The sequence below is a fragment of the Ochotona princeps genome, chromosome 3, assembly GCF_030435755.1.
Source record: "Ochotona princeps isolate mOchPri1 chromosome 3, mOchPri1.hap1, whole genome shotgun sequence".
NCBI lineage: Eukaryota > Metazoa > Chordata > Mammalia > Lagomorpha > Ochotonidae > Ochotona > Ochotona princeps.
Window position 1 is genome coordinate 63,343,485 of NC_080834.1, and position 9,842 is coordinate 63,353,326.

Consider the following 9,842-nt stretch of genomic DNA (forward strand, 5'->3'; position numbering starts at 1 on the left):
AGATTCATCCAGGTCTCCCATGCGGGGGCAGGTACCCAAGATTTTGAGCTGTCCTCAACTGCTTTCCCAGGCCACAACCTGGAAGCTGGATGGGAAGTAAGGCTGCTGGGATTAGAGCCAGTGCCCATATGGGATCCTGCTGCATGTAAGGTGAGTAATTTAGCCGCTAGGCTATTGTGCTGGGCCTGATTTAATTTTCTTTTTAACTTTTTTTTTCTATATTTATCTTCATGAAGACACAGAAATGGCCATTTTTCTGTCTTGATAACAAAGAATTTTTCCTCTAGTTGATTTTCTTCTAGAACTAGGAAAAGTGATTCAAAACAAATTAATTTTGACTTGAATCTTCCACAGTTCCTGGAAATGTCCACTTTTAAAGTTTCATACTTTCATACAATATTTGGGAAATCTTGACTTCAAGATTCTGCATTGAGCAACAAAAAACACCATGTTTAAGGGTGAGCTCTTTTGTAGATCACATGTCTGAAAGAAATAAAAGCACTCAGAATATCACTTCATCTCAGATGTATCTCAAAATACCGATGGCAAATGCATGACATTGGTACTAGTTGCTACCTCCCTGTTTGGAAGGAGTGACAGTGTGAATGGAGGGCAGGCGAGTGCTTTTGAGGTCGATGTATGTGTGGGGGGCAGTTTTTAGCAGCTGATCTTTCAGAAAGTAATATTCAATTATGACTTTTTTGATGCTTTTCTATAAAAGAATAACCTGGTTACATTGAATCACTACTTCCTTACAAAGTTGATTATTACAAAATTGATCAATTTGGAACATGTTCATTTGTGTTTTAAAGTTTCTGTTGAAAGCTGTAATGTAGATCTTTCAAGAGGTCACATGCTTGAGATTCTATTTTTAAAATATCATGACAGTTTTTACACTCTCCCGAGCATGCGGGATCTAAGTTTTTACCGGAGCATGTAATTATGGGCAACCTGCCATGTGGTACCAAGGAATGGCAAATGGAAGCAAAGTCAAAAAGAGAAGATGGGCATACTGAAGATAGTCACGTGAATATATGAAACCCAAATGTTCTGGCAAGCACTCTACCATTCCTAGGAACACTAAAGTGTATTTCTTACAGGCAGTGCTTATGTAATTTCCAAGGTGTTTCATGCCAGAGAAAATAAAAGTCCTGCTCTATTATTTGAATGCTTTGCTGATAATTCAAACATCCTACTCTTCCAAAATTATTGCCTTTTCAACTTGTAATTTTACCTGCTATTTCAATTAATAATTGATTTGTTCCTTTGGATAAAGGTATTGGCTATGGAAAGCAACAATAATAACATATATGAGAGGGCATGGCAGCCTAATGGCTAAATTCTCACTTGCCGTTGCTATGGTCCCATATGGGCTCTGGTCCGTGTCCCGGCTGCTTCATTTCCCATCCAGCTCCTTGCTTGTGGCCTGGGAAGGCAGTAGGATGTGACCGGAGGTTTTGGGACCCTGTACCCACTTGGGAGACTTGGAAGAAGCTCCTAACTCCTGGCTTCAGATCGGTTCAACTTTAGCCATTGTGGCTACTTGGGGAGTAGACTAGTGGATAGAAGGTCTTTGTCTTTCTCTCTGTAAATGTGCATCTCCAATAAAAAAAATTAAAAATCTTTTAAAAAATATACAAGAGGAGGACCTAACAAAGGAATTGAACATGTGTTTTAGTTTTTGATGTGCATGGGAACTGCAGGCAGATTCCTTTGAGATTCTGATTCAGTAGACTGGTGCTAAACCCAACAATTTACCATTTTCCTGAAGCAGAAAGTCTTTGGCTAAACGAGAAAGACACTGTTTTAATTTACAAAGAACATCATCTGGCCTGTGTTTACTCAAAGTATAAACTGTTGGCCAGCAGGGCTAACATTCCTTGAAAACATTATAGAGTTACAATTTTATACTCAGTTTACCTACTGAAGCAGGATTTGTATTTTGATAACAGTGTGAGAAGCACTGCTTTAGCAAACACATTGGATTTAGTTACAGTTAGTAGCCTAGTAGATTTAGATGGAAGGATAGACATTGGTTTGGGAGATGGTGGTAGAAGGCTTAAGACAGTTCTGTGGGACAAGTTAGGGGCAGAACTGGAAATTATGGCAACAGAGCAGGATTCACAGAGATTCCAAGAGCCCTTCAATCCCAATTAAAAGCTGTTGAATGGCATTTATTGTGTTTCCTTTGTTTGAAAATATTCTACCTTAGTAATTCCTTCTTACTTTGGATTTTACATGAATCATTTTGGCTGTTATTATTAAAATGTATCCATCATGCTATAATATTTGATAGCTGAAATGCATAGGCATTTTCTGTACCCTTTTGGTTTTGAATATGTGTGCAGATTGACAGTCATAATTGCTGAATAGTTCAGGCAGAAAATATCTGTTATTCACCAGATAGCTATGTTTTTTAAGCATGCCTATAGATGCATTTTTTTCTGGAGCCAAATGATCTCAATTAAGATTAAAGTTTCAAGCAAAACATAGGGGCTGTATAATCTGAATGACTCCTGAGTCTGCTAAAATGAGTTCAGCTATTTTCAGCATCGATCAACAAGGACAAATTTTATGATAATAAATTAAATCACATAGCCTAATTGAATGTATTTCTTGCCATTTAGCAAGATAAGTACTTTAAGCTAAATACGAAAAGCTAGATATTTAATTGATAAAAGCACAATTAGTGCATTAGAAAAACATAAAATTACTCAGCAATGTCAGCACCAGACACAGTTCTGTTTCATTAATTCCAAGGAGACATTGTGCAAGTTTCATAGTAATTTTGACAAATTAAATTTGTTATTGTTTTAAATCAGATTTCATAATCTTTCATGAAAAGTAATTATTAAACCTTGCAAATTCTAGTTTTCTAATAACTACTTGGCATCTAGCTTTCATTTATGAAGTGTGGCTATAATCTCTAAATAAGGTTAGGTTTTATTTAAAATAAATGCTTATCTTCATTTAATTCTGTTAAAGATTTATTTATTTTTATTGGATAGGCAAATTTACAGAGAGGAGAGACAGAGACAAAATCTTCCATCTGTTGGTTCACTCCTCAAATGGCCACAATAGATGGAGCTGAGCTAATCCAAAGTCAGGAGCCACAGCTCCCTCTGGGTCTTTCATGTGAATATAGGGTTGCAAGGCTTTGGGCCATCTCCCAGTGCTTTTCCATGCCACAAGTAAGGAGCTGGATGGGAAGTAAAGCAGCTGGGATGCGAAATCTAAGTGCTTTACAACAGGGGAATTAGTCAATTGAGCCATTGTATGAAACAAGTTCATGTAAATTTTATTTCAGAGCAGTGTCAGTTCAGGTTTTTCTCATGGGGTAGTAAACTTGAAAGTAATTTGTCAATGTCAGCAAGGAATTTAGGATACCTTTTCACCAGAAGTGCTCTGAAGTTTTATTTGCTTTCTGATACATAATTCTAAGCCACTTGCATTTCTGTAAATAGATTTCTTTTGTTTATGGCATTATAAAAACAAACTATTAATAAGATTTGAAATATTTACTCCATAGCAGTTCGGCCGTGGGGCTGGGATGAAAGGAGCCTCCTGCAGCATGGCTGCTACAGGGGGTGCCCTAGTCAGGCCAGACCCAATGCTGGGGGCTTTGGCCATGGTGACTGCTGCCAAGTGGTGACCAAGTCCTTGGCTTTGCACCTTTTGGGCAACAGGCTGTGTCTGCTGAGTGCCTGGTGGTGAGCTCTGGGGTTTTTAGGGTATATGATTGCTACCTAGGGACATCCATGTATAAGGCCAGTGTGAGTGTAGGGGAGAGATGAATCCTGGGTGATTCCCAGCAACGGGGTCAAAGAACTTTCTGGCAAGTGTGGGGTCTGAAACCTGATGGTTTGGAGGGGAGTGTCCATAAGATCTATTTGGGCCAGACTGACTCACCAACCTGATTAGGAATCCTGAGATGTGCTGTTAATGTAGAGCATCACTGACTACCTCCCACCAGTCCACACAAAAGCTGTGGCTGGGGGCCTGTCTGGCAAGGCTAGGTACCAGTACCTGACTGAGTGGTGGAACAGTGGACAGGTCACACTTGGCAGGGTCAAGACACTACCTGGCACGTGAGAGAACCATGTCTGAGGGTAGATTCTGTGGGGGAAGTGTGGGTCCAACCCTGTGGAACACATCCCACTGGTTGTTGATGGGCTGAGCTGGGTGCGACCATGTGCCCATTGTGTAAGGGGAAGGATTAATTTGTGAGATTGACAGGAAGTGAGTTTACTTATTGTATCTCACTAAATGATTTATATATTTTTTTAGATTTATCTATCTTTATTACAAAGTCAGATATGCAGAGAGGAGGAGAGACAGAGAGGAAGATCTTCCGTCTGATGGTTCACTCCCCAAGTGAGTGCAACAGCCGGTGCTGTTTCAATCCAAAGCCAGGAGCCAGGAACCTCCTCCAGGTCTCCCAGGTGGGTGCAGGGTCTCAAGACTTTGGGCTGTCCTCGACTGCTTTCCCAGGCCACAAGCAAGCAGGGAGTTGGATGGGAAGTGGAGCAGCCGGGACCAGAACTGGTGCCCATATGGGATCCTGTTGCATTCAAGGTGAGGACTTTCAGCTGCTAGGCCACGCCGCTGGGCCCAATTTGCAAATTATTTTAACCAGCCCTCTGATTGGTAATTCAAGTGATAAATTTATCAATTAAAAATTTTGTGGAAAATGGAACTGGAAAAACCAAGAACATAATTTAACTTATTTTATGATTGCATAGTTTACATTCCATATGTCATATTGAGAACTTCTGAGGAACACTCTAAAGCAGTTTTTTAATATTAATGTTTTTTTTGACTGTTATTTATAGTGGTCTCTTAAACACTTAGTTTGTTTTAAAACATGCTTTTATTTACACGTAATTATAGATATAAATATTTATAATATTTATATAAATTTACCTATATATTTATAAATATAATTTTAAAAATATATTTATAAGCACATTTATATACATTTATAACATATATATATTTATTTATTTATTCACTTACTTGTAGGCAGTTCACTCCCTAATGTGCTTCATGATCACAGCTGGGCCAGATCAAAACTTGGAGCTGAGAAGTTACCTTCACTCTTATAGATGGCAAGGACCAAGTTGATTGAGCCGGTCTTACTGCTTCATTGGTACATGTAAGCAGGAAGCTGGAATTGGGAGCTGAGCTGGTTTTTAAGCCTATACACCTCAATATGAATTGCAGACAGCTCAAGTTACATCTAACACAGTATACCAAGTGCTTAGCCCGTATTTAGTAAATTTTGGGTGAGTGTCATACTTAAATAAGAATTTTGTGTGCAGACTAAAGGAATATGTCCTTTGAGGTCAGCATTTACTTTTGCTAGGGAACTCCATGGAGACAAACGGTCCTCCTGAAACAAAAAGAAAAAAAAAACTTGAGAAAGAACATGAAAAGACCAGCATGGTCTAATCCGTCACTACATATGCAAGCACAACTTAAGAATGCCTATAGCTGTCATGTACGACTGGTACATCCAATCAGAATGCAGACTGTTAGTTGCCAAATAAGGGTGATGAAGAAAGTAACAGTTATATATATATGTAAGAAAATCCCCCCTCTGATTTGGATTGGTCGTTAGATTGCAGTCCAAGTGAGAGACATGCTGGGATGAAAATGAACTGATTTTTGCTAACACCTTGGTGTTTCATATTACTTTTCAGGTATCCTGTTCCACCAACATGATCATCAGCATCACACTAGTTTTCTTCCAACTGGAGTTCTAGAAAATACATAGAATTTACCTGTCTTTTCATTTTACAGTTATGAGTTTTTTTTATCTGCCCTTTAATTAAGTTTAGTCAGATTCTGGCACACCACTGCCTGCAATTTCACCACATGGCTCCCAAGCCCCACCTCTTCCAGACAACTGGAACAATTGTGTTTTTGAACGGTTTGTCTATGTGACTTCCTGGTATATATGTTAATTGCATCTGAAGGCAAATGCAGACTGCTAGTGTAATTTATTAAGTCTTATGAAAATGAGTTTTAATTAAAATTATGAAGCCTCTCAAAAAATGTTCTTTCGTATACATAAAGCTGCACAAAACCACACAAGGTGGGTAGATCGTAGGAAGACGATGCATGAACTCCTGGAAATTAGACAATGAAAATTAAAAAAAAATCATTCTATAATAAAGTTCCAATGAGGTATTTTTTATTAAGATCAGCTTTAAGTAGAATTATTGTACTTTCTAACAGTCATTGTGAAGAAAGGTGTATTAGTTCATTAATGTGTAAATGGAATCTTGTGGGTGTGTTGGGAAGGGGAAATATGAATAGTGATTAGAGGTTTTCCACTTATGACTGGAAGTGGCATTATTGGCAATAAGCACAAAATATACTTTGGTTTCCTTGTTAATTATGTGGTGTCATTTCCTGCTATAGATAAATTGATGACTTGAAAGCACAGTTATCAAAGGAAAGCTTATGTCTTGCGGTTTTGGCCTCCATTTTCCTCTGTTGAAGTCTCTGCCCTCTTTACTTTCAGCTTGGATACTTGGGATAATACAGAAATCAAGTAGAAGTTTCACAAACATCCTAAGGTAAAAGAGACATATTTCAGTTGAATCAAAATAGGACCATTAAAGTATTTTTTTAAAAGATTTATTTATTTTTTTATTACACAGTCAGATATACAGAGAGGAGGAGAGACAGAGAGGAAGATCTTCCATCCGATGATTCACTCCCCAAGTGAGCTGCAACGGCCTGTGCGCGCCGATCCGAAGCCCGGGACCTGGAACCTCCTCCGGGTCTCCCAGGCGGGTGCAGGGTCCCAAAACATTGGGTCTCCCAGGCAGGTGCAGGGTCCCAAAACATTGGGCCGTCCTCGACTGCTTTCCCAGGCCACAAGCAGGGAGCTGGATGGGAAGTGGAGCAGCCGGGATTAGAACCGGCGCCCATATGGGATCCCGGGGCGTTAAAGGCAAGGACTTCAGCCGCTAGGCCACGCCGCCAGGCCCCCATTAAAGTATTTGGATTCATATTCTCTCTCTCTCTCTGTGTCTCTCTCGGTTAGCCAAAACCATTGTCAGAGGAGTGCCCCCCTCCGGCCCCAGAATATGGTGTACCTGTGACCTCCCACAAAGGCTAAGCAGGCAGAGATCCAAAGGCGATCTCCCACATGTAATGCCAGAATTGCAAATGTCAGCTTAAGCCATTGGATTACAATACCAGTTTCAACGAGATCGCATTTTTTAAGCTAATGTTGTCAAACAATTTAGAAAAACCGAATCCTTTATGGTAATTGCTATATGGTTACTATGTGTTATTTGGAAAATTTCAGCTATCTTTCTTCTAAACAGAATATTCATCTACTATCTTATATGTCTGTTTTATGCATACCATATCGTGTCTCATAAATAACCAATATAATTTTGAAAATGAAAACAGTGTACATACATTAGGGTATGTATAGCCTTCTCTGTCCTCACACCTTTGTAGCTAGCTCAAGAGAAAGGTTGCCACCCTATTAGTTTCCCTAGTACCTCTTTTATTGCCCAAAGCCCCATTGAACACACATCAGCTGTAATGCGTTGTGCTATTATGGGGCTACTGGGGATTCCCCAGTGTCAGCTTCGCAGTTTGCTTGCCTCCCATGTTTGTTAGGAAGCTTGAATTACAGCTATGGAAGGCACTGTAGTTCTAATGGATAGAAAATGAAAGTGATCTGTGGACATGTTTCTCTGTACGGCATATCTGAAGCTTAGTTCAGTTTAGGTGTCTATGAATTTTGATTTTAAGTATCAAGAATATCCTTATTAGTGTCAACCATCAGGGTAAGAATATGAATCAATCTTTCCCCATTTTGTATGATTCTGGTGATAGGTGTTTTTGTATATTGCTTTGTGTTGTAGGATGTTCCTCCTATGCCTATCTTGTTTAGAGGATACTTTTTCGTAGTAGTGCATTATGTGTATCTTTTAAAATGAGACTACATCTGAATGTATAAGTGCTCTAGCAACCATCAAAATACATTGCTTTTAGAAAATTATCAAATTATTCTGCTTAGTGTTTTATTTATTTATTTTTTAATCCATTTTATTATATTGTTGTTGACAATCTTTACATAGTTAACTATAGTTGAAGGAAAAACAAGAAAAAGAAAAAAAAAAAGGTTCAGAGGGATAGGGAGGTGGGCAATGCTATTATGTCAATATTGTTTCCATCATGTATCTGAGGTAGAGTGGGACACTGAGGGAGAAGCCCCACCTGGTTTCCCGCCCACCCCAAGTCCCGGATGTGGAGCATGCTCTGAGATATGTGCTCAAGTGGTGTTAATAGTTCTCCAGTTATGAGTCACTGCCAGTTTCGCTCGATGAGGTGGTCCACTGATTGATATGGTCCATCATGAAGTCTCCATTTGTCCCATATTTCGCTGCCAACATGTAGCTGAGATGAATGATTGTCCTATTCTGTCTTCTGAGTCCAACAGTTCAAGTGGGGAGATCTCCAAAGATACTTTGAGGTATTCCCAGATTAGTTTCTTGTATGTTCTAGCAAGCACAGGGCCCGGCACAGTCCATCACCCTGATCAGCTAGTGGTTGCAATTGCTGTGTTGGTTCTGTTTTCAGTCCCGAGTTGCACTGGAACCAATGGGTGTTGCAGTCCAGTCTGGTTCGGCCCTTACATCAACCAGTGGGAGCTGCAGCCTAGTTGGGGCGACCCACAATAACCCCCACCAGACCGCCCCCTACCCTGGTTTGCCAGTATGTGTAGCAGAAGACCAATCTGTCCCCCATTCCATTTGGCTCTGGCCCTTGTCAATGGGTATTAAAGCTTAGTTCTATCTAACCAACTCAACCATCCAGCCCTCACAGATATTGTTGAGTACCTCTCTATCTAGCCATCCCAGCCCCCGTCCTAGTTTTCATGCCCTCCCACGGGAATAGTGACCCAAGAAGGGGGAACCCACTTTTTCCCTCCCAGGTCTCTCTGTCCCGGTTTATGCACTCTTCAGGTGGTCCTGTGATTTGACTCGACAGAATTAGTCCCCAGTGCCAGCTTCTGCCAGCTGATGCTGTGGCCCTGATCTAGTCCACATGCAGCGCACAGGTGTTGTAGCCTTGCTTAGTCGTGTCTGTCTCTATCCCAGCCCACGCTCTCCAGTGGGAGTGGCTGTCCAGCGAGGGGACCAGCCCCTTAACCCCCCCGCCAGTTGCTTAGTGTTTTAAATCCATTTTATTTAACTAACATTTCACCTCATTGACCAAATCACATAGAAGCCAATGGAAGAGAAGAGTGGCAAACTACATTATCAGCATCAACTCCAGGAAGGTCAGGAGACCAACCTTGGATTGATATGACGAGGCCTTCATAACTTAAGAGACTTGAAAAAACACACAAGTTGCTAACAGTTCTCACCATGATGAAAATCATCCACTGAAGTAGGTATTATTGTAAATCTTTGTCTACATGACAGATTTACATCTCCTTACCCCCATAAAACTCACCGTTAATGGCACAACACCTATTAAGCTGAGATATTTCCAGAAGTAGTACGTCATGGTATTTTCCTGTACAGTTTACATTATTCTTGGCGTTTCAATACCTGTCTCATGAGATGACCGAGAAAGAAAATAAAGTAACTTGCACTCACTGCTCAAGGACAAAATGCCACATCTTATCAGAGGAAACATTCAGAAAGAGAAAAACAAATATGGTGCATAATAAGGTTTAAAACTGTGGCATATGAGAAATTTTCAGGCTTAGGGGAAAAAAGTTTGTTTCATAGAATGCAATTGTAATACATTAATAAATTCCCAGTTCTTATAATTTTCCAAAAAGAGACAAATAAGTATTT